The sequence below is a fragment of the Piliocolobus tephrosceles genome, chromosome 15, assembly GCF_002776525.5.
Source record: "Piliocolobus tephrosceles isolate RC106 chromosome 15, ASM277652v3, whole genome shotgun sequence".
Lineage (NCBI taxonomy): Eukaryota > Metazoa > Chordata > Mammalia > Primates > Cercopithecidae > Piliocolobus > Piliocolobus tephrosceles.
The window spans coordinates 6,703,045-6,729,197 of NC_045448.1; the positions used below are offsets into that span (position 1 = coordinate 6,703,045).

At 42.6% G+C, this 26,153-nt stretch overlaps 1 protein-coding gene across 4 annotated transcripts in view; it reads left to right on the plus strand.

The window, feature by feature from the left end:
* Positions 1-26,153, plus strand: part of RNF144A (ring finger protein 144A) — a 154,698-nt gene that overhangs the window by 19,844 nt on the left and 108,701 nt on the right. For all 4 annotated transcript variants that reach the window (XM_023198894.2, XM_023198910.3, XM_023198912.3 and 1 more), the window contains one exon: positions 1,233-1,432. The gene's annotated coding sequence lies outside the window, so the exon portion shown is untranslated. The remainder of the gene's footprint in view (positions 1-1,232; positions 1,433-26,153) is intronic.

A 26,153-nucleotide genomic window follows, 5' to 3' on the forward strand; every position in this document is an offset into this window, starting at 1 on the left:
CCCCCCTCCCCTTCCCTCCCCTCCCCTGCCCTTTCTTTTCTTTTTTTTTTTTGATGGAGTTTCACTCTTGTTACTCAGGCTGGAGTGCAATAGCGCGATCCTGGCTCACTGCAACCTCTGCCTCCTGGGTTCAAGCGATTCTCCTGCCTCAGCCTCCCATGTAGCTGGGATTACAGGTGCCTGCCACCATGCCCAGCTAATTTTTCTGTTTTTGGTAGAGATGGGGTTTCACCATGTTGGCCAGGCTGGTCTCAAACTCCTTGCCTCGTGATCCACCTGCCTCGGCCTCCCAAAGTGCTGGGATTACAGGTGTGAGCCATCGTGCCAGGCGTCTTTCTTTCTTCTTAAATAGTAGTTTTATTAAAATAGAATTCAAACAGCATAAAAGTCTTCAGTTTAAAGTACACCATTCTGTGGTTTTTAATCAATCTGTTAATATATTACTTTGGAAAGTGTTGCTATCTTCGCAACATTGTCTTCCATCCATGAGCATGGGATATCTACTTTTTTAGGGCTTCTTTAATTTTTTTTAATGATGTTTTGGTAGTTATTAATATACAGATCTTACACATCTTTTGTTAAATCTGTTTCTAAGTATTCTTTCTGGTGCTATTCTAAATTATGTTTCTTGTAATAACATATAGTGTTACTCATTCAAACAATTCCTGCCATTTGAATGAAGTGTTTAAACCATTTAGTGTAATTACTGATAACATTGAATTTATGTCTGCCATTGTACTGTTTGTTTTCCATGGATCTGAATGTCGTTTGTGTTCTTCTGTTCTTCCATTTTGCCTTCTTTTTCATTAGCTTATTTTATCCTCTTTTAATTCTATTTTTATTTTATTATATTCTTTTGAGTTATTTTTTTCATGGTTGCCCTGAAAAGCAAGCTTTTCTGTGGATTTGCACCTCTCTGTGTAGGAGACTCACTGGGCAAAGCTGAATGGCTGTGATTGAAAAGGAGGGGACAGAATGAAGATCGAGGGGACAGTTTGTTATCTCAGAATTGTCTGTGTTGATGGATTTATTCATTAACTTCTTGGTGGATTTTTTTTTAACATAGTAAACCTCAGTTTTTTTCTCCGGTGTTCTATTATGCCTCACAACTGTCTGACTGGATAAGATTTCTAATGTCAGTAGCGTTTCCTCTGGGCTTGAAGAAAGGCTTTGTACCCTGCCCGTCTCCTCCCTGCTCCTCTAACTGCCTCTGTTCTTCCCTTGTTTCTTAGGCATCCAGCACTCTGCTGACTCTGACATGCCCCCAGCATCCCCCAGCTCTGCAGGGAGCCCTGGTGCCGGAGACCTTCTCCCACTTCTCCCTATGGGCGCCTGACCTGAGGGCAGAGCTGTCTGAGTGTGCATAAGCACAGTAGGACATCAGGACCTGGCCGGAAGACACTTCCTCTCCTCCCCTCTGGACTTCTAAGAGGTAACTTTGAATTTGGAAAATGAAGGCTTGCCAACCTTCATTGATCTCCTCTTAGTGGAATCTCAGGCCATTGCTGGAAAAGATGGTAGGCCTGCCTGGGTGGATTTTTCTATACCTCTTAAGCCACACTATATAGGCAGTTTTCTAGTAGGTTTCCCTGGAATGAATTTTAAGATAGTGTTCAACACAGTGTTTTATGCCATTGTAGTTATTTATACTTTGGAAAGATTTCCAGGTTTGTTCATTTGCCGCTTATAACAATCTTTTGAGACTCCTGTTTTAGATCTCCCTGATTCACCAGAGAACACGCGGATTGAGCCCCCGCGTGTGCCAGGCACAGCTCTAACTCAGAACACAGTGAGGCTGCACCAGTTCCTGCTCGCATGGAGATTCTGTGTTTGTGGGGAGTACAGGTGGAGGATGGGGGTAGGGACAGGCAGGAGGAGACAGATAATTTTCATTTGACAGTAGCAGAAGCAAATTACATGCTATGCAACAAGCCCTAGATATTGTAGAGAAAAGAAAAAGTAGACTATTTAGTCCTGTTTAGTAGGACGGGGCAGGTTGCAGTTTTAAGTGGAGTGGTCAGGGAGGTCTCTAAAGGAGAAATTGAATATGGACTTTAAGGAGGTGCAGGAACTAGTCACTTAGCATCTGGGCAAGAGCACTGCAGAGAGAAGGACTGGTGGCCGTAGCACACAGACAGCTGGAGGAGCACCCAGCCCAGTGTGGCTGGAAGGACGCAGCGCAGAGCCATGAGCTGGGACTGAGCGGGACATAGCAGGACCTGACTGTGCCTGCCATTGCAGGCTGTTGGGGAATTCTGGGTTCACGATCAGAAATCAGGGTAGGGTTTTAAGCAGAGATGCATGGTCTAATTCATTTTAATCAGCTTACTCTGGTCTCTACGTTGAGAATAAACTGTAGAAGGTGGAGGAAAGGGTAGAATCCAAGAGACCATCTTGGAGGATATTGCAGATGGCAGAAGACAAGGCTAGAGTCCAGGAGACCATCTCAGAGGACTTTGGAGAGAGTGGAAGACAAGGGTAGAGTTCAGGAGACCATCTCGGAGGCCATTGCAGAGGGTAGAGGACAAGACTGGAGTCCAGGAGACCATCTCAGAGAGCTTTGGAGACGGTAGAGGACAAGGCTAGAGTCCAGGAGACCATCTCAGAGGTCTTTGTAGAAGGCGGATGACAAGGCTAGAATCCAGGAGACTTTCTCAGAGGACATTAGAGAGGGTGGAGTACAAGGCTAGAGTCCAGGAGACCATTTCAGAGGGTGTTGCAGAGGGTGGAGGACAAGGGTAAAATCCAGGAGACCATCTCACAGGGTATTGTAGAAGGTGGAAGACAAGGCTAGAGTCCAGGAGACCATCTCAGAGGATATTGGAGAGGGTGGAGGACAAGGGTAGAGTCCAGGAGACCATCTCAGAGGATGTTGGAGAGGGTGGAGGACAAGGGTGGAGTTCAGGAGATGATCTCAGAGGATGTTGGAGAGGGCGGTGGGAAAGAGTACAATCCGGGAGACCATCTCAGAGGTCATTGGAGAATTCTACTTTAGTAATCCAGGCAAGAGACAGTGGGGCACACTCTGCAGATAGCAGCAGCAGCAGCAGGGAAAAGCGGCCACATTCTGGATACTGTTTGAAGAGAAAGCCCTTACCATGTCCTTCCAGAGTGCTTGTGAGTATGAGGAAAAGGGGAACGTCTGTAATGGTTCCAGGGACTTTAGTTTGAGTAACCAGATGGAATTGTCACCAGTGGAGATGGAGTAGGTTGTAGCCAGATAAGGTTTGGGTGCAAAAAGGGATTCAGAGGCCGGGCACAGTGGCTCACGCTTGTAATCCCAGCACTTTGGGAGACTGAGATGGGTGGATCACCTGAGGTCAGGAGTTCGAGACCAGCCCGGCCAACATGGCAAAACCCCGTTTCTACTAAAAATATAAAAATTAGCTGAGAGTTGTGGCAGATGCCTGTCATTCCAGCTACTCGGGAGGCTGAGTCCGGAGAATCTCTTGAACCTGGGAGGCGGAGGTTGCAACGAGCTGAGATCACGTCATTGCACTCCAGCCTGGGTGACAAAAGTGAGACTCCGTCTCCATTAAAAAAAGAGATTCAGAGTTCAGTTTTGAACTTGCTGAGTGTGAGAAGATTATAAACCACCCACATGGAGATGCCGAGTGGGTGATCCTATCCAGAGCTGGTCGTTTAAGAGGGCGGTCTGTGCCGGAGGTGTGATGGGAGTCTTTGGCCTCTGGTTGGTGTTTCAAGGAATAAGATCAGATGAGATCTCCAGTGAAAGAAGAGAGGAGTTGTACGGACAGGGCCCTGGGGCGTTCCAGCTTCATGAGGAACAGAAGAGGACAAGCCAGCAAAGGAGAACAAGAGGGAACAACCAGGGAGGAAGCGGGGAAACCAGGAGCATGGAGAGGACTGAGAATGGAGGCTCAGGTCAGTGCCGGGGCCAGTGGCCCGGTGGCTGTGGCCACATACGCTGGACTGGAGAGAAGCATGCAGGGGAGGTAGTGGATACAGGGATTGTAGACGACTCAGTTGAGCTTTGCTGCAAAAGGGAGCAGAGTTGGAGGTGGTATCCGGTGGGGTAAATAAGCTTAGAAGGATTGTTTTTCAGTTGGGAGCATTCTCAGCATGTTTAGATGCTGATGGGAGTGATTGAGTAGAGAGTGAAATACTGATTATGTGGGATGGAGAGTTGCTGAAAACACTTCTTGAGTAGGCGAGAGAGATGGGTTTGTGGACAAGTGGGGTTACCGGCTTTAGGAGGAACATGGATAGTTACCAGTGGGGATGGACCAAATGATGGATACATGCATGGGTGGTGCTCGGAGGAGGAGGCTCCTCAGTTCTCTTCTGATTGCCGACCGACCTTTGTGAAACGGGAGTCAAAGCTAGCATCTGAGCATGCCACATGGAGGAGGGATTGGAAGTCTGCAGAGACCAGGAGGCAGCAGAAAGTCCTCTAGAGAGGCGGAGGTGCAGAGCGGTCATCTGAAGCTTTCACAGCCCTCTCGAAGACCTGGCCGCAGACTGAAGGAGCCACTCTGGTGACTGCATGCTTCTCTAGATAGCCCTGCTGGGGAGTTGACGCGTGCAGATCAAGAACTGAGTGATCGTTTGGCCAAGCTGAGGGGGACACAGGGAAAGAGTGGCTGGAGTTGGTAGTGTGTGCCGGGGAGAGGGGATCCTAATCTCAGAGGGCACTGAAACGGGGAAGTGAGGAGCGAGGACAGCAGGGCTGAGGGAGGAAGGAGCAGAGGAGGAGCCATTGGAGATGCGGGAGGAGGCCGAGCACTGTGGGGCCGGGGCGATGGAGAAGGGACCTGCAGTGGCACAGGCAGGGGTCTGAGGTGGTGTGAGGAATCCGGAATGTGGGGTGTCTGCGAGTGCCGCAGGTTCCAGCCTTCCTCCCAAAAGCTCGGCTTCTTAGTCATCCTGCCTCACGTTTTCATTGTCCGTACTTTAAAAGGGCTGCTGGAGAGATCTGCCCCTCCACTTACCCGATTGCCTACTTACGCCTTTGGTGGGTAATTGCTAAGGTGAAAAGGCATTGCTAAGGTGTCACTGTTGCATTTCCTGGCTGGGGCACTGTGGCCCCAATGTGGCCACCAAGAAAGCTGACATTTGAAGTTTCCCCTCCCACTTTCTCTTCCATTCCTTGGAAAATAAATGCATTCTAACTTTATGGTTATTTTTTAATCGTAACATTAACATATTAGGATTATTGCATCTTTCCCTGCAGTGCTTTTGCTGGTCCCGAGATAGGGACTCCTCAGGTGTGAGGGAGACATTAAAGAACCCTGGAGAAAACTCATCATGAGGCTAAGTGGAATTTTGTGTTCTCTCTGTTGGCCACGCCTACCTCCCAGGACGCTCTGTTTGGGAATCTGTCTCAAACAAATTCCAAGAACTGTGAAATGGCTTCATATTCACAAAAGAGTCGTGGTGAAATGGCCAAAATACTAGGAAATGACATTCCAGCATGAGCAAAGATGTTTTTAAATGTTCAGGATTTATAAAAAGAGATGGTTTTCATGGATTGTAAACCAGCCTTCTATGACTGACGTAGCTAAATCTGAAGTACAGGTTTCTTTTCTGTTTGGTTTTGTTGTTTTGTTTTTCCCAAGTGGAGAAATATCAGTAGTTTAAAAAGAAAAGAAATCATCGGTTAAAAACTTGGCCTTAGCCTTGGCCATCACTCAGCCTTGGGACCGGCCACGTTTGGGAACTGCAGCTTTGTGTGGCGGGCTCATTGCTGGTCTGCCTTTGGCTAGCTGACCTTTAGGGCAAAGGTCGTTTTTAAAGCATGAACTGGAAGCGAAAAGATCGATACCTTGCGCCAGTTCCTCCTGGTTTCAGAGTTCCTGACGTGGAGAAATGAGCAGTATTTTTAGAAACGGAAACAGAGATGCTCTTCTGAGATGCAGCGGCTGATGGTATCGTTAAAACCAATCGTAACCACATTTTCCACATTTAGCTCAGTTACAGTTTTCTGGGGTTTGTTTTCTTTTGTTTTTCAGCACTTTGGGCCATTTTCCTCCGTGTTCTGTACTCTAGGCTATGGTGTTAAGTCAGTCTGTTGCTGGGTCAGTCTTCTCTGAGCCTTCTGGGTGTGTATACTTACCAAATTGGAGGGGGCCAGAGAACTACTGGCAAGAGAACAGCAAGTGCCTGTTTTCTATGGCAGTATAGATTTCTCTAGAAAGATCAAGTCGACATTTAATGAGCACCCATGATGTGCAAGGTCCCATGCTTGAGGCCCGCAGGATAAATGAGGAGACACAGGCCGACTTCTGTTTGTAAGATTGTGGGTTTTTTTGTTGATACTCTTTTTTTTTTTTTTTTGGGTAATGTTGACAAGCTGAGGATGTGGACTCCAGTTCCCAAAACTTGGGCACAGGCCAGAGTAAAACTAAGACAATGAGAAATGGGTGCTGACTGTTAGAATAATTCTCACAACCAAGGCAGTTTTGAGCCTGCTGTGAGGAAAGAGATGAAGAGAACCTGGGCCCTGGCACAGCAGGGCTGGGGGGCCACTTGGAGCCTGGAGTCTGAAGATTTCCTGTCGGGAGGAGGTAGAATCTGCCTCCTGGGCGGGAAGAACCATTCAGATGTGTCAAGGGTAGTGATGTGATTCAGAACAAAAGGCTTCTGGATGGTTGATTGGGTGATACCTGCTTCTGGGATAAAGGGAAGAAGACCCAGCAGGAAATGTTGTGTCATGAGGCTTAACAAAAACAAATGTATTTTTGTCCTTATTTTAAACATATATTTCTTTTGATTATTCCCAAAAGCCTAACAACAAAGCTTCATAGACACATGCATATACATTCGTTAAAGAAATATCATGCCTACTCTCAGACTTACAGCTTCATCAGTAACTTCTAATTGTAGCTCAGTTTAACACTGCTTTATTAAGTATTAATGAGAACACCATTAGTATCTTGCCTTCATAATTTGTTATAAAATGGGTAACGTAATTCAATCACCTCAATCTTGATTTAAACCTGACCTTACTGATTTTAATAATCTGTTTTATGAGTTATGTTTCATAATTTATCCCTCAGTGCTTTAAAAATTACTTTTCCTTTTTTCTTTCTCTCTCTGTAAATATATATGATATAAATAAATATGATACCTGTAATTATATGTACATAAATATATAGTCAATGTAAAAACGTTTATTTGAATTTAAAAATAAGGTGAAACCTCTTCTGATAGAACATAGGGTTGATCGATTTGACAGTGAGAACCTCCTTTGATTCTTAGGTTATTAGAATGAGCTAAATATACAAATAATGTTGACAAACATGTAATTGAAACATTTTTAATAATAAAATCATGTATTAAGATTTTTTTCCAGGCTCGTTCTGAGTATATTGACTTAAACAAGGTGGCTCTAAGTGAAAAAGTAATGAGTACAATTATTTATAAAGTCTTAGTATAGTCTCTTGATGTATTTCCCAGAAACTGGACTTGAATGACTAATGTCTTGGTTGTTCATTATTTACGTATCTGGTGGTTCCCCAAGGTTTACTTTTGTGGGAAGATCTGCTGATTAAGTTGTCAGCTGATCAGTTAGAGTTAGTTTTTCTTTGATGACTATGTGGTTTTTGGCATATATGTAGAAGTTCAGGACTTGAGTTTCATTTTTACAATGTGTCTTCTAGTCCATCTGTGTATGTATGTGAACAACGTAGTGAAGTTATTATAGCTATAAAAGTGAAAAATTGGAACAAAATTGATCTTGAATTGAGTCTTATTATACATATAAGTAATATTTATCTGTAGATATACAAACTTAAAGAGAAAAAAATCCAAATTCTTCTATTTTCAATAGAAGTTTGTTTTTTAGATTTAAGAAATATACATTAATTTTATATTTATCCTGTTTTTATTAATTATATAATCATTACAATTGCTGTAATTTTTAATAGTTGGAACCTTATGGTAACAAGCTATTGCAAAAATTAATACTTTTCTTAATTTTTAAAATCAGTAAAATACTTCTGCTGATAAAATATAGACAAAGAATCTTAGCTTACATTACATGAAGTAAAAATTATGTCAGGAGAATAACAATGCTAATATAGTTTCAGAGAGATAAAGGAATGCTATAAAATTTCTGCCCAAGAAGAAAGTTTCTGCATATATAAAAATTAGTGATAGGCCAAAAATTAAATCGTTTTCAACTGACCTTGACTTATTTTTCAAAAGGCAATATGCCAGAAGTTACATCATTTTCAGTGATTTGTAGTTCTTATGAATTTTTTTGATGGCAACTGAGGGCACGTGCAAAGGGCCTGAGTAGTTTTTAAAAATTATTTTAAGCCGTATTTAAGCCAAAAAAAGGGACAGCCTCTGCTGCAGGCCACACAGTGCCGATGAGAGGGTCTGTGGGAAGAGGTGGAGCTGGAGAGCTGGTGAGGCCTGGCTCCGCCCCTTCCTGCCCACGTGATCTGGAGAAGCCACATCTCTCTTGGATTTGTTCATTGTACAATGGGAATGGCAGATGCTCTCTCTAAGGATCAGATGTATTGAAGGATGGGGAAATTGTTCATAACGTGTGATCGACATTCAGATATTAGCCACTCACATGTTAACTATGGGCTAAGAACTAAACGCACACAAAATGACCACCTGCAGCCCAATCTAGGTCCCGAGGGAAGAGGGAAGGAGGTCAGTGTGTGCAGCTGGTGCAGCCATGCTGAATGGTGGAAACTCAGCAGATACAAACAAGGTACCAGCGAGCTCTGTTGCTCCCAGCTGCAAGGAAGACTGGGTGTGGAGATGGTCTACATGTGTTATTCTCTTAGGGGAGAATACTCTGATGGTGCTGCAGGGCTGCAGGAATTTGGGAGATCCAGATCTGGCTGAGGGATGTCTTCTGTCACAGCACAGAGAGAAGGGACAACTTTAGAGGAGGTTGATTTTGATTCTCAAGCTCTTGGAGCCACGCAAGTTTGGATCCTGCCCAGAGGTCTAGGGATGCATGAAATACCTCATGGTTGCTGCTGACAGCTATCATTTGTTTATCACTTTGATGTTTATAAATGAAATTCCATTTGCATGGTTATTTTGCCAGCTTACACAATTCCTCTGTGAGCTATGGTGTTTCCCATCATCCGGCTGAGAAAACTGAGACTGAACAAGGCTTGCTCAAGATGAGGCAACGGGCCATTGGTGGAGTTGAAACAAGCCCAGGATGCTCCATTTCCAAATCTCACATTACCTTTCTGCCTGGTAAAAATTTTGGAGGGACTCTTAGGAGGTGACTCTTAGCACCAGGAAAGCAGGGAAGATTAGAACATCTTGGAAAATATCTTGATTCCAAATGGAAGTGATTTAGGATTGCAAGACTCTCCAGGGTCCAGATGGGCATGGGCCTGGTGGGAGTGGAGTGGATCGTTTCTGGACATTGGTGTTTTGGAGGAGCCATTTTAAGGGCTATCAGCTGGTGTTTCATGTGCTTCAGAAGAGATCTTGAGTACCAGAAATAATGGTGTCCAGCTGTGGGAAGAAGCACATATTGAAATCAGATGAATTATTTTGCAGAGACTAGGAACATGACTGTGAAGTCCATTAGTGGATGAGGTCACTGGGGACAGAGGAGAGGCACCAGTGGGCTCTGGGGTGCCTGTCCATCCCTGAAAGCATAGGCCATGCGGGATGATCACATGGTGCTTTTGATTTCTCTTCTGGGTCCTCTTTGCCCAATTCAAGTTGAAAACTTCGGTGCCGGCTAAAGTCAGCCCCAAAGAGTGTCATATTATCACCAACACTTCCCAGAAAGAAAAAGTCAAATGCAATTTGAGGTTTTGAAGAATCAGAATGAAGAGCCTGCTGTTAAACATTTCTCCACTATGTGAATAAGTCAACTGAATGTGAGGATTAACTATAAACAGGAGGTTTGTACATAAATGTTTCCAGAATGGGGGGAAGAATCACATTTCAGAATCTTTGAAGAAGGGCTTAACCTGGGGAAGGCATTTCACAATCCCCTCCCCTCCCCCCTCCCCCCCCCCCTTTTTTTTTTTTTTTTTTTTTTTTAAGGAAATCAAGAAACTTCTGGTAGAATAGAGAATAAATTGAAAGTGCATCGTCCGAGGAAAATTCTTATATAGGACAGGAATTAAAGGACATCCTCTGTATTAAAAGGATCATGAAATCCACAGACTTTGCGAGCTGACCCTGGAGGCAGTCTAGGCCTCTTTAGCACAGAGCTGAGGCTCTCCTTGAAGAGACCATGGAGTGAGTAGGGTGTGGGCGTTACCCGGGACTTCCATTTCAGAGACCTGCACTCAGCCCCTGGCCATTTCTGTGTTCTTTCAATTCATTGACGAATCAACACTGGATTTTCGAAATTCATTCAGGATCTGTCTTTGTTCTTAATCTTAACTTTTGTATTTGAGTTCTAAAAGTTCTCTAAGGAATTAGTTAAGTAATTGGGGATAATTTATTTTAAAAATAAATATACATACACAGTAAAATTATTAAACTACAGAGAGTGTATTAAGTTAAAATTTAAATTCTCTACCTTCTTCCCCAGAGAAAACCACTATCATCATCACTATTATTGTTATTTTTATTTACCCTTCTAGAAAATTTAGGAGGCATAAAAAGATACCCGCTTTTTAATCAGAACAGGATTCTGCCATATTACTGTTTTAAGCAGTGCATTTAAAGAGCTGTATTCAGTAGAATTTGACACATGAAAAACTGAGTTATGTCAGTTTTGGAGCATCATTCGCAAATATCCGTGAACCTTCCTTGCAAACGAGAGCATTGTCGATGTGAATGGTGCCCCCATATATTGCTGCCCTGGCATCCCACCTTTCCCCTGAGCTACCTCCTAATCTTCCCTTGCTATTTTAAGCATTCTTTATTGCTAAACTTCGTATCCTTTTACTCGTTAACAATGATATTGTGCTATAGGTAGACTTGCTTACTCAGTGTTCTCTAAGATTTAACCATGTTGTTTTGTGTAACTGTATTTATTCATTTCATGTTGTGTGATACTTGATAATCTTAGCATCAGTTTCTTCATGCATTCTCCTGCCATTGGATGTTTGGATGATTTTCAATCTTTACTGTCAGAAAACAGTCTGCTATTAGTATTCTTGGTTCCTAAATACCTAGTCCATGAGTGCAATTTTTTTCTTGATTATATACCAAGGAAGAGCACAGCTGGGCCTGAAAAATAAAAGCTAATTAATGATTAAGTTTGCAAGAAAATGCTGCAGTGATTTCTGAAGTGTGATCATACCAATTCACATTGCCATCAGCAGTGAATAAGAGTTTCCTTTAAAATGTATGCCTTTCTTATCCCAACACTCGGCATTATTAGGTGTGTTAATTTTTGCCAAATTAATAGTAAGATGAATTTAAGGTACCAGTAATGTTGAGCTTCTTTTCCCATGTTTAATCACCATTAAACTGTAAAATGACTGCCCATATTTTTGGTCTAGTTTTTTTATTGGATTGTGTTTTTCTTACTGGTTTGAACACATTTTTCCTATATTCTGAAGACTATTGTTAGTTTCATGTGTTAAAAATATTACCTCCCAGTTTGTGCAATCCGTTTTCACTTTCTGTAAGTTACCTTTTTAATGACTAGAAGTTCTTGATTTTAACATGCTGACTATATCAACCTTGCCTATTTATAGTTAGGGCCTTTTATTTAATACAGTCTTCTATATTCTGAGGTCATAAGTCACTCTCTTATATTTAATAGTTTTAGAAGTATTTAGAATTAACTTTTGTGTGTGATGGAGGAATCCAATATGATTTTTATTCATAAGGAAAGACAATACCTAGTAACATTTATTGAATGGCCCTTTTTCTCTATTTATCTGAAATACACACTCTGTTATGTGTCATATTTCCATGTATTCATGTTTTTTTTTTTTTTTTTTTTTTCCTGTGTCTCCTTTATTAACTTGGTTAGGTTGTCCACCTCTGTGTCAATGCAGCATGCTCTTAATGACTCCAGCTCTCTAGTAAGTTTTGGCACTTGGCTTTCAGCCTTTTCCCTCTTATTCGGTGGCGTTTGGCTATACCTGGTCCTCTGCCCTCTATAGAGATTTTAGAGTTAGTTTATGAACTAACAGCACCGATGACAACAGCAGTAAACCCTTGTTGGGAAGTTGCTTGGATTGCATTAAATCTGTAGGTCAGTTTAGAAAGAACTGGCATATTCTGTGATACTGACTTTTCTCATCCATGAACATTGTATCACCATCCATGTATTTATGTCTTAAATTTCTATGTTTTGTACTTTTCTCTAGATCCATACACCTTACTTATCTTTTGTTGAATGTGCTCCTAGTACCTTAGTTTCTTTTATACCCTTGGAAATGGAATCTTTGCTGGAGTGTATAAATGTAATTACCTTTTAATTATTGATCTTGCATCTAGTCACTTTACCAAACCTTTGGTGTTCTTAATATTTTGTCTATAGATTCTTGTACGTATGCTGTGTTTTTTAAATAATGAAATTATTGTTTATTCAATTTTAATTCTTATAGTTTCTCTTTCTTTTTATTGTTTTCTCTTTTGCATTAGAGCCCAAGGTATAATATTGAATTGAAGTAATAGCAGATATCTTTTCCTTCAGCCTGAGTTTTGTAGGGAATGTTCTAATTTAATTAAGAATATGTTTGCCGCCGTATTTTTGTAAATGTCCTTTGTTAGGTTAAGGAAATTACCTTGTGTATCTAATTTGTCGAGTTGTATTTTATGTTTTTAATCATAAATGCATGTTGAATTTTATCAAAGGCCTGTTCTGCATCTATTAAGAGGACCATATGGTTCTCACTGTTTTTTTTTTTTTTTAATGTTCTATTACACTTACAGTATATTCTAATGTTAAATTCTCTTATAGTTCTAAGATAAATCTAGCTTGTTTAAATACACATCTGACACACATCTGGATTCCATTTGCTCATATTTTGTTTTAAATTTTTGCTTCTTTACTCATGAGAGAGTTTGGCCTATATTTTTTCTTTCCTTAACTGCTTTTGTCTGATTGAAGAGGGAGGGTTTTTTTTTTCCCTGTTTTTCCCAATTTACCAGAAGATTTTGTTTACGATTTATATTATCTGTTCTTGGAATTTTGGTAGTACTCAACTGAAAATGAGACCTGGTGATTTTATTGTAGGAAGATTTCTAGTCAGTTTTTTTCAAAGTTCGTAAAATTATTTGCACTCGTTTCTTCTTGTCAGTTTTCTTAAGCTTTATGTATATATATATACATGTTATATATAAAAAAGTATGTTAACATATGTTTATATATATAACTTAAGAAAAAATTTTAATATGAGCAAATAGAATCCAGATATGTATTTATATTTTATATATATATATATACACACACACATATATGTTTCAGAGATGGAATCTTACCATGCTACCCAGGTTAAATGGTATTCTTTTAGGCATGTGTTCATAATTCCCTGCTTTTCAATTTAATTAGCATAAAATTATTCACAGATTTTAATTCTCTTCTATTATTTATTACAATACGGTTGTTCTTTTTTCTTCCTCAACGAACCTGCCAGATTGTGCATTTATTATGATTTTCGAAGGAAAGCACTCGACTTTGTTGAGCCTCTGTACTGTAACTTTACTTTGTGTTTTATTTATTTTTGCTTTTGTTTGTTATAGGTCTTCTTTCGCTCTCCTTGAGTTTGGGCTGTAGTTGCTTTTCTGACTTGGTCAGCTAAAAACAACTCAATAATTTTTAGCCCTATAAGCATTTAAGATTATGAATTTTCTTTTCAGGGCTGGATGCAATGGCTCACATCTGTAATCCCAGCACTTTGGGAGGCCGAAGCTGGTGGATCACCTGAGGTCAGGAGTTTGAGACCAGCCTGGCCAACATGGCGAAACCCTGTCTCAGCTAAAAAATACAAAAATTAGCGAGGCATGGTGGCGGGCGCCTGTAATCCCAGCTACTCGGGAGGCTGAGGCAGGAGAATTGCTTGAGCCCAGGAGATGGAGGTTGCAGTGAGCCAAGATCTTGCCACTGTACTCCAGCCTGGGAAACAAGAGCAAAACTGCATCTCAAAAAAAAAATTTTCTTCTCACTACTGCTTTAATGGCATCTCATATATTTTCTTAAATAATATTCTCATTAATGTTCAGTTCTACATATTTTTTAAGTTACATATTTTTCTATAACCCATGAGTTACTGATAAGTCTTTCAAAATTTTCCAACATGGGAAATCTTTTCATTATCGACATCTATCTTAATTGCATTGAGGTCAAAACACATGGTCTGCTGAGTTGTTCTTTCCAGTATAATGTCAGCTTTTGTTGTGTGAATGTTCTGTTTTTTTTTTTTTTTTTTTGAGAAAACTGTGAATTCCCAGTGTATCGTTTCTGGGTTTTACAATCTATTACATCAAGATTGTTTACGGTGCTTTTCATGTTTTCTACATTTTTACTAGTTTGCATGTTTGCCATTTTAAAGTCATATATAATGAGTTTTCTCAGTGTGATGGTGTACTTGGCATTTTTCTCAGTAAGTGTAATTTTCGCTTTGTATATTTTGAAGTTATTTGATGTATACAAACTTAAAATTTTATGCCTTCTTAATGAATTAAGCCTTTTATAATTATTACGTTCTTTTTCTCTAGTTAGGCTTTATTCTTTAAAGCCTAATTTGTCTGATAGCTTTCTTTTGATTGGCATTTTTCTTGATCACTTTTCTCCATCCTTTGACTTCTAATTTCTCCAATTTCTTATAGTTTTAGGTACATTTATCTGTTTTTAAAATTTGATTTTGCCATTTCTTTCTTTTGGCTGTCAAGCTTAATCCATTTATTTTTTACGATCTTTAATGTATTTGGTTTTTTTTTCTCCAAATGCTTTTATGCTGTTTCCTGTTTTTTAAGTACATATTTGTTTCTTTATATTATTACTTCTTTTTTCTTTTATAATTTGGAAGTTATACATTCTGTTTCTCTGCTCTTAGTAGACACCACTGATATTTTTCTGTGCACAGAAAGTTAAAAAAAAAAAAAGCCTTCAATTCTCAGTTTCTGAAAACCCTAAGAGCCTTAGAATTCTATAGTCCACTTACAGGTTTATAAGCTTATTCATTTTTTAGTTCAATCTGTTTTAACTGGGCTTTAGTTATTTTCTGGTGGGAAGGGTCTTGATAGAATCTCGTTCATCATAATGAGGGAAGTGGATGTCTGCAATTGTTGATTTTGTTGGGACTGAAGACGTGGGTGGCCCCTTGGTTCAAAGCCTGTTTAATCATTTGGGTGGAGCATCAAAGAAGATGGGAACTCTTCGCTGATAGGTTTTTTGTGACACTTACATAGATTTCCAATTAAGTAGAAACAGATTTTCACTGTAGAAAAAATATTTTATGATCATGTGAACTAGACGAAGGACTGAGCTCTTACGTACATGTGAGTCCAGGGCCGTGTGACACACTTTGCAAACGTGGAAAGAACATAGCACTGGTAAACTTAGCTGTCATCAAGTTGATATTCTAGGTTATTTTCATTCTATAATTTTTTAAACCTTATTTTCCGTAGTAAATGTATGTCAACATTTATAAGGTGACCCACGCACTACCTTCTCCAAAAGATAGTATTATTTTAAAAATAGATGCGTCTTTGCCCTATTTTTTCTGTGTGACTTGAAATTTGGGAACAAATCAGGATTTCATTATCAGACGTGTTTATTAGGGTGTCCATAGCACAATGACAGAGTCTGTTAGGGTAAGAGAAGAAACCTTTTTTCTTCTGATTGTTTTACTGTAAGGCAGCACTGTTGTGTGTAAATATGAATGCTTAAAGGAAATCATAGCGATCATGCAGTACAGAGTTTTCAAAATTTGGGGAGTAGTTTTGTGGTGATCCATTTTCCAAAGGAAGTCTTATGGAAGCCTAGTGTCTTAAAAATAAATAAAAATAAAATTCAGCTCAGGCTGAGATGGGAATAAGTTTAGGGTACCTGTGACCCCCATCAACTAAGGCTTCGCCTCCGTGGTTCCCCTCCATGAAACCCAAAAGAGCATCCTTTACATTTAAGGCCTTCATGTTACAGAGGAGGGATCAGAGACCTGCGGGGGTCCCAGGGCTGGCCAGTGGCTTGATCAAGTCAGTTCTTCTCAGCCCATTCCAGGCCCTCCTGCCATCCACAGCTCATTTCCACAACCAAACAGAGTTGCTCCTTCATGCAAAACCAGTTAGGAAGTGTCTGGTGCAATTTCTTTCTTAATTATTTCCTTTACAATCATCACTGTGTCTAAATGTTTTGCTTGGATGACCCCCGATTTTCCAGCCAGACTTGTCCTGTCTGTTGCACCCTAGCTCCGTGCCTGCTCCTGGCTTTATTGGTGTCTCCTGGACTGGAAAAGCCTGTCCAGTGTCCCAAAACAGGGATTTGGTGATAAGAAGCCCCGTTTTAATGGCTGTCTTTTGTTTGCTACAGGCCCTGTGCTGGTCTTCTAGCTGTTGTCACAGAAGGATTGATTCTTTTCAGGCAGACAGACCACATGCTATTTCTGTGCTGTAAATTTCCAAAGCTTCTTCCCTGTCCACCTCTCCAACCACACACTGGAACAAGAAGTGTGTTTGCAGCTATAATCAGCACACTTAAGTACTAGTTAAATTCAGAGTGAGGACAAAATCCGTATAGCTCCTGACTCTGAAAGAGGCTGTAAAAATATTACAACATGGCTTCAAGCCCTCGAGGACCTTTAAAAATAAGGTGATCCCTCCTAACCCATTGAAAGCTTATTGGGGGTTCTAAAATAGCCCAGATTACATGTTGAGGGAGTTGTGTGATTCATAGAGGATTGTGTCAGACACCAAGGAGTCCTGGCTGCCGACTAGCAAATTCTTTTCTTGTTTCTGTTTTTTTTTAGGGGGCGGGGGATAATATGCACAGTTATAGCCACTTACTTTCCTGTAAACTCCTTGAGGCTAGTCACTTTCCTCTGTATCCATGGTGTGTACCTGAAATGGTCGTGAAATAGCCAAACTAGAGAGTCAGAGGTGCCTCCGGAAGAAGCAGCTTTCAGCTCTTTAATCTCATCTGTACACCACACATCTTTTTGGACGTCATTGCTGTAGGTTATTACAGAGATCCCCTTGACAGCCCTGTGAGAAGCAGGGCAGTTCTCAGTAACCCAAATCACAGATGAGGATACTGAGGCTTTATGGCACCATGGAATGGTCCAAGGTCTCATGAATTTAATTTGCAGTAGGGTCTTGAATCTGGGTCTCTTGGATCTTAGACCGAGATTTTTGTTTGCTTGGCCGACTGTTAATCTCAGGTCTGGCTTCGGGATACTCTGTTCTAATCTAGTGGCATCCTGGTACGCTGCTCAGCTTCAATGTAAGAACAACCCTGCATGCTTCCGGGAGCCTTGGCGGTTTGTAGTCCACTCCCTCATACGTTGTCTGATAGGCTTTCAGCACATACATGTGCTACGAAAAATATGCAGGGCACTTGCAAATTATTACTTACCTGCAGCAGTTCTGACTGCTTTCCTTGTCTCAGACTGTAGGAAATCATACGAAAATGACAAGCGTAGTAAACTATTCTCTGTTGAAAACTCCATCAGTAGTTCTCAGGGCATCAGGAGCAGGAACAACGTTTGGACTCTTTTCCTAAACCTTTGAGGAAGCTCCTGGCCTGGCTGCAGACTCATTTACTCTTGGGCCACCAGCACACTCCAACTGGAATGTAAGGAATAATTGGTGGCCCTGGACAGCCCTTTGGTGCTATGGCTTCTCACTGGCTCTTCCCTCCCCTTGGTCCAGTGTCTGCAACAAGCTCTTCGTGGGAGCTCTTCTGGTTGAGAAACCCCTTCTCTGCCCCACATGCTTGCCTCTGTTGAATCCTGTATCCCTCTGCCCTGCATGTAGGGCTTTACCAGCTGCATCTGGGCTCTGAGCTCAGTGTAGAAGGCCTGGCACCTGCTCCGGTGTTAAGAGTGCTCAGAGGTCAGAAGGCACTTGGTAAATATTTGCTGAATGAAGGAACTGTATTCTAAAACAATTCCCTTTTGCATTGTATTTGTGCAAAACTGTGTGCAAAGTGTGACTGGAAGGATGTGCTTGTGTGCGGATAAGTGCCGGATGTTGTGCTTAGTAAGAGAGAAACTGGTCTACCTGATGCCCACCTTGGCGTTGACCACACCAGTCTCAGAGAGCTCACTGCATAGAGGCTGCTGTGGGATTGGCAGGAAATGGGTACCCCGCATGGTTTATCTCTATATTTCCTCCAAGCAACTCTGCACACTTTTACATAGAGCTGGCCCTCAACAAGTGCTTTTGGGATTGAATGGCACTGTCATCTCTCTAAATACTTGGACTTTATGAGCCCTCTGGTTCTAGGCTGCTGCTGAGAACCCAGAGGACACCGAAAGGCATATTCTGAGAGCTACCTCTTTGCAAATGCTTTTATTTTTAAGTAAAAGAAAATGTCCTTGTTTCCTCCTACCCCTTTTCCAATCTTAGCACTCTATATTGCCTTGCAGGGACTGTGGGCCATCACTAGTTCCCCGCCTCTCACCACTCAATCTCAACATGTCTGTTTTTTAGCAGCTTGGTGTGAGGCTCTTAGCTTTCCTTCTGGGGGCTGCAGCTGAGGCTGCCTAATCTTGGATGTGCCCAGTTAGGCGACGACAGAATGGGGTGGGGGAGTCGGGATGGAGCTCCAGGGAAGCAGATGGATCGCCGGAGGGCTGCTGTCACATTGCACTGGAAGGTGACAGATGGAAGCACACAGTAGTCTGCAGCCAGGCTGTCATGCACAGGCACCACGGGGCACCAGGCACGCTCTCTCTTCCTGGAAGGTGGAACCTGATCACCGCTCTGCCTGGCCTCAGCAGTCCCTTCTGCAGGGCTCTGCTCTGGGCTGATGAAGGGACAGAAAGCAAAGTGAAGTGATTGAAGGGCACAGCCCAGTAACTCAGCTGCCTGCCGTGCCAGAGATGGAACAAACGCAAGGACAAGGGCAAACCTTCCTTGCTTTCCTCCCCCACACCCAGGTGATCACCCAGTTTGGGAGAAAAAAGAATGTTGCCATTTAGGTAGAGCAGCTGGTTAAGGTTCTCGAGGCAGATGTCTTAGTGATTCATAGTGCTGTCAGCATAGACCTTGAGCAATAACCCGTGTGGCCCACTTCGGTCGTTCTTGGTGGAGTGCTGGCTGCCTCTGGGAGTTACAAATGTTGGATTGTGACTAGCACCTTGAGCTAATGCAGTAGCCTCTCTCCTGTGTCATGGTGGGGAGTGTGTGGGACGCTGAGGAACAAAACTGAAGGTCAGTGTCCATGATTCTGGGGGACTGTCCACGTGGATTTCCTAGAGGGTCGTAGGCTGGCTGCCTTCCCAATCAGGCAGTTGCTTCTGTGGATCCCGCAGGAGGAGGCAGAGGTGGACATGGGTTTGGTATCTCACCTGCAAGGTGGCAGTGGGTGGGCTGTGCAGAGATCAAGGTTAAGAGTGGGCCCTGCTGAAAGGAGCTTGGACACTCTTCCAAAGCGCCTCTTTTACCCAATGGCTCCCTGAAAGCTTCTCTCTTACCCAGCGGCTCCCTAAATGGTGCATTCGATCATCTTGTGGGTGCAGCATGGGGCTCCAGTTACTGCTCCCCAGTACTTGCTCCCCTGATCACTCTCTTACTGCCCTTGGAGTACAAAACACGTGATGCTCCTGGTGAAGCACCTCATTGACTCATTCCAAATAAACTCCCTCAGTGAGAGGATGGGGCTTCCGCATCCCTGTGGCCAAGTCACAGCACTGGGTGTGAGGCTGGTGATCTGATACATGAGAAGCGCCCCGGCCTGTCTGCAACTCCAGGGAGTTCCGATCTCAGGGTCTCATGAAGCCTTGTAACTTTCACAGCTTGTTCTCTCAGTGGGACATTGGGGCATGGCCAGGAGTCAGAGACTATAAAAAGGAAGCAGAGAGACCGGTCAGCGGGATGGAAGTGAAAGTGGAGCATGGCTCATTGGCATGATTATTTAATAGATTACTAGGAAAACAGGGATTATGATGTACTGTTGGCGTGTGCACATCCAGCTAGGAGAGCTGCTGTTGGATGTCTTTGTTCATTTTCTGTTGCTGTAATAGAGTATCTGAGACTGGGTGATATAAAGAAAAGAAGTGTATTTCTCATAATCCTAGAGGCTGGGAAGTCCGGGATCAGGTGACCTCATGGGGTGGGCTCTTGCTGGGGGGCCTCACACTGCATCATAGCACAGCAGAAGGCATCACAGGAGGAGGGGCACACAAAAGAAAACCAAAGTGGCTTCTATAACAGACCCACTCTCATGACAGCTATTCTGCTCCTGTGATAACCCGTTAATCTGTTCATCCATGACCTGGGAATGGATCCATCCCGTTAATGTGTTCATCCATGACCTGGGAATGGATTCATCCAGTCATGAGGACAGATGCCTTATGACCCAGTCACTTCTTAAAAGATCACCACCACCCCCCATACTGTTTCATTGAGGATTAAGTTTCAGCATGAGTTCCAGAGGGAAAAAACATGCAAACCATCACACTGGAGCAGCAAGTGAAGTTCCCAAGTCCCCTGGATTCCCTGGGACTAGCCTACTACCAAATAGGCATTTGGATCGCAGTCAAGGGGCTACCTGTCCCTGCCCTCGTGTGGAGATCACACAACGCCGCTGCGTGTTGTTCCCCCCCTGCCCTCCTGTGGAGACTGTACAGCGCTGCTCCGTGTTGTTTCCTCTGGGTGGCCCGTGTTCCAGAGACCCTCCAGCCCTCACATTCTGTGATTCTAACAGTTAGAAATGAATGTCTTGCCCCTAGTATCCGGGAGGATAATTCATGGCAATGGAGACCACAGGAGAACTAAATGGAAACATGGGTGGAGGAAAAGTACACTGTGTTGTTCAGTGAAGCCCTAAAATCCTCTTTTTCCTTTTATTCCCTTGGAGTAGACTAGGGACCATGTACATCAAAGACCCTTGTGCCTTTGGCATGGAATCTTTGCAACAGAGTGAAAACCTTTGAGGTTCCCAGATCGACTCTGAGAATCTGCCTTACTCTCTTATTTTTTTAAAAATGAGCCCAGCTGAAGGTGGCTTCCGACACTCGGAAGGCATACCATGAAGGGACTTTGACTTTTGTTAGAGAACTTGAGTTGGGGTGAGTCCACCTGGGCCCCTGGATGATACTCTTTTATGAAGGCAATGAGAGTGGCCAAGGTTGTGTTCTGGAAAGTGATGGTCACAACATGCAACCGGGGAAAGAAATGCCATCTGGAATTGAAGGAGAAATTAATCAGGACTGGGGATGTTGGTGTGTAGAGAGAGGATTCTCAGACAGAACAGCACTGACCTGCTCTCTGCATAGATCAGGCATGTATTTCTTCTCACCGTGAAGGGAGGAGGTCATGCCAAGTAAATCTCGAGGCACTTCCACACCTGAAATGTTCCTGGCATATACGTGGGTTCCCCGGTGTGGCGGTATGAGAGTTCTTTTCTCCTTCGCCATGGGCAGGCAGGTCTGTGGCAGTTTCAGGCTCTCCACTGCATTCACACTCACAAGTGGTTTGTTTACTTCCTTCAGCATGAAGGAAGAACTGAAGAAAGTGCTGGCATGCGCTTAATTTTGAAATTGGCAGTGAAGTGATTGTATGAAGTCATTGGTCAGCATAATGCCAATTTCAATTGTGTGTGTGTATGGGTGTGTGTGTGTGTGTGTGTGTGGTACTGAAGAAAGCTTTCAGAAAATTCTGCTTTGCTGTTTGAAATACAACTTGGTCCTCTGGATGTCTTTCTTGGACTTACGTGGTTTTTTTTCTTTATGGCTTTTAGTGTAATTTCTCTTTAAAACATGTAATAATTTAGCAATTAGAAAAGGAATAATGCATGCTTTTCTTTTTTTAAGTCTGATGTTAAAGCAGTCCATGGGTTTCCAGTTATCTCTTACTGTATCACAGAAAGGTCTGCTGCTTCATAGACATTTAACATGTTGCAATTATCTTTATGATAATAAACCTTTATGAGGATAAGGATTATGTACAGTGACAATATGACCAGGAAAAAAATTAATTTCTAAGGGGTGGAGGCGTTTTCTTTTCCAGACTGAATTCCTATAAAGGTACAGTGTTTTTCTCTTAGAATGCGAACTACTCTTTTACAGACCTGCACCGTGTGCCTACTGGGCCCAGAGCACTGTGAGTGGAGTCTCTGCCATCCAGAGTACTTGATACAGATCCAGCCTTAGGAGATAGTAATGTATTTGGAGAGATGAGACATGCGTGCATCCTAAGGACAAGAGGACACTAAGAGCCAGAGAACACTAAGAGAGGAAAGGTCCGATGCAGGGATCTTGCTGTGGATGACATCCTTGAGGCCATGCCTTTATGTCTGGCACATGACTTTGAATACTCACCCCCCTTTTGTCCTTCTGCCTGGAATTTCTTTCACTCACATAACAACGTCACTCCAACCTTAAAGCCCAGCACGCATAGCCCTTCTTCCATGAAGCATTCCTGACTTGGCCACCTGGAAATGCTGTGTTTTCTTGGAATTCCTAGGCAGTGTGTGGTATTGTGGGAGTAATATTAGCGACAGTGTTTGATTGGCATTTGAAAATCTCTCTCTCATTTGCTAAATACATGTGAAATTGAAACAGCCTCGTTGTCTGGGGGTAATACCCGAGGTTTGTTGTTTCATGGCCAGGGAGAACAAGGACACGAACACAGGAAGAGTGAGGTTGAGAGTGGAAGTTTAACAGGTGAAAGAAAGAGAATAGCTCTCCGCTACAGAGAGGGGTCCTGAAAAAATGGTTGTCGGATCCATAGTGAAATACAAGGAGTTTATAGGTAAGCTGGTGGGGAAGTGATACCTGATCTACACAGGGAGCTAAAGACTGGTTAGACCAGGTGTGCCATTTGCATAGGACCCAAATCTCTGGTAGCCCCCACCCTAATGTTTTATTATGCAGGCGGGTTCTCTGCCTGAACTGTACCATGTTGCCCTTTTATTTATTACTGTACACGTGGTAACAGAAAAGGGAAGATGGAGCCTCCATGTTGGACATGCCTGGCCCCAAGGTAACTCTTTTCTGTTGGTGCAGCTGCTGGCATCCCCCATCCAAGCTTCTAGCTTCCTTATTTTTGTTTGCAGCTCCATTTTTCAGGCTGTTCTTTGTTACAAGAGAAATTATTTTGGGGGGCAGATTTTTGGTAGAAGGGAAGCTCCGCCAAACACTCTTTTGCCCTCACTGCTTGCCTAAATACTTTCTTTCTACCTCCTATATCAAAACTTTGTGCTATTTAGCCTTCTGACTGAACACTGGTTTCCTCATCTGTGAAGCCACGTATCTCATCAGATTAGGGATAGTTAAATTCACTGAAATAGGGAAAACTTCTAACACTTAGACCAGGTAGTTAATAAAACATTAGTTCTTCTCCATTCTCTTTTACTTGAATGTTTATGCACTTGTCTTATTAACTGCAGCATAAACTTCAAGAGGCAGGGCAATGCCTTTCCCATTACTGAGCATAGGCATTCATGCACAGAAGATCTTCAGTTAATGACCGGCCCTGCCTTGCTGGTCTCCATGGTTTATGCCATCATGATGCCAGTGTTGAATTTGTGGTGGTCTTTGAACTGTGATTGATCACTGAAGGGAGATGACAAGATTATTTTGATAATTTTAAAAGATGGATGAAGAAGGGGACTGTCCTCAGCACGGAGAAGCAGAGGTCAAGGATGAAGTTGTACTTGGACTTGAATTAGGCTAAGTTGTAAGTGGTGATTTGATGCATGAAATCTACCTTCTATGTTTGAGATACTGGAGGACATCTTTTCTGAATCGTGCCTTTTTCCACAGAGAGATACTGAGGCCTGAACAGACAGGATCATAGGTAACTTCAGGAGTCCTCAGGTAACATGAACACGAAATACCTGAAAAATGTTTGTTTGATTTTTACCCTTACTGGCCAAGCAAGGAGTCTCTGGGTTGAAATGTTTGTGTGCGTTTAGAGATAAGTGAATCTCCAGTGATTTTGGGAGCATGAAAGTTAATATGCAACACATTCTGATCCGATATACCTTCTTTGTTGGCTACATGCTGTTCCTTAATGGATTGATGAACCTGTCTCGGTGTCATGTCGCTTTCTGAGCTCATAGACAGTCCTCTTCACACAATTAAATTCTTTGTGACTTTGTTTTCTAAGTTAAACCTTTTCTTGCCTCCTTCCTCTTCTCAGAATGAATCTGTGTAATTGGATGTGTAAGGTCTGCTTACTTGCCATTTACCTGAATCTGTTTCCAAAAATGACAGAACAAAAGACTGTTACAAGAGAAGAGGCCCAAACAAACCCTGCAGTTTTAACAAATTTCCTTTTCCCCTTCCTTTTTCCCTCTCTCCCTCTCTCTTTTCCTCTTTCTTCTTTCCTCTGTTTAATTGATGAGCAAAAGTCTTTAGCTAGTTAATTACATATCTAGAGTTAAAACTCAGGGTTTCTGAGTCATGTGTCCTTGGTGTGCAGTCATTGGGTGAGGAACTGGGGTTGTTAGAAATGAATTTAATATAGTCCCTCCTGTCAAGCAGCCGCAAACTAGAGGCAGGCATGGGACACCCTGTATGCCCAGGAGTGGCTTTGCATTTGAGAACCCTCCTTCTGGAAGCTGTGCGGGGAGTGGGTCAGCCTGGTCTTGCATTTTCTTCACTCCCCTCCTGGCCCACTCCAGCAGCTGGTAGGCAGAACTGTAAAGGAAGTAATGATGTGGCTCAGGAAAGAGGCATGAGATTGAAGTAAAACTGTGGCAAGGGTAGCAGAGATGGAAAACAAAAACAAAACAAAACAAAACACAACAAGAGAACACATTGGCTTCCAATGTGAATTTTCATTCTTTGAAAGAGGGAGCATGGTTTTGCACTCAACACAGTAGCAAGGAGTTTAGGTATAAAATTAGGATTTCTGCACACAGAGGAGTTCTGCCTGCGCGTGCGTGCTTGGTGCCCGTTTGGAATTGTTCACAGACAGTTGTACTCAACAAGTGTCAAATGTTTGCCCCACCATACCTGGCAGGCCTGTTATGAGGATATTTACAAGAAATGTGAAATACCCCTGCAGACACACGCACTGGGACGAGGCATGGCTTTTCTGGGCCTGGAGGGAAAACAGGAAAATAGGACACGATCTCAGCTCATGAGGAGGGTGTGTCGGAGGCCATCATAGGAGGCAGCGGCGTCCCTGCAAGGTGGGGAGCAGCCCCCACCACACATGCAAAGGCAGGTGGAAGCTCTTTGATGACTGGGCCTGCAGCACCAGACATGTACATGTACAGAGAGCAACTTTCTGTCAATTACTCAATTATAGAAATGTCTGTATATTCAGGGCCTTTATGGAATTTAAGGGACCAGTGCCTTCCAGAGGGAGAAGCTTTTCTAAGCCTAAGGCATAACGCAAAACCTAAGCACAAATAGCAGGAAGGTGGGGCGGGGACTCTGTGGCAAGTGTGGAGCTGCGGCCGGTGCGGTGGCGCAGAGCTTGGGGAAACGGGACAGGATTGCATCTTCAGGATGCATCTTCAGGATGAAGCTGTTTTCCCATCCTTTCCAGGTAAATAAGGAAATAGGCACGAGATTTATAAAAATTGCTTTTGATAATTATCATCTTAAAAGGAAATGTCTCTTTTACCTTCTAGATTGCTATGCTGTTTGTATTTGGTGAAGAGACAGAAAATTTGCCTAAGTTTATCGGGGTTTTCACTTACTAAGCTTTCAGTTTTTAAACAGGATGTGTGTTTTAGGTTTGAAGGAGTTAAATGTTTAGTATCATTAAAAAAGAAAGAAAAGGAAAAAAGACACCCCCCAGCCCCCTCAACACACACACTAATACCAAAATTGCACATTCCCCCACAACACACACACTAATACCACAATTGCACATTCAGCATTGGAGAAGTTGTTTACTCAGCAACAATTGTTATACCCTGACCTTTGCAGGCACTTCAAAGTCTTAGCCCATGTATTTCACAGTAAGAAGAAATGGTGGTTTAAATGGACCATGTGAGGATGATTATGACAATATTGGCCAGAGAAACACTGGAAAATTTTAAAATTTGAGTTAGTCTCCAAATGTTGGATGTTTTCTTCACCTTCTAGCTGGGATGCAGAAACAACAGCAACACGAAGACTCAACAGCCACGGTCAGCGTCACCCACTTTGGTC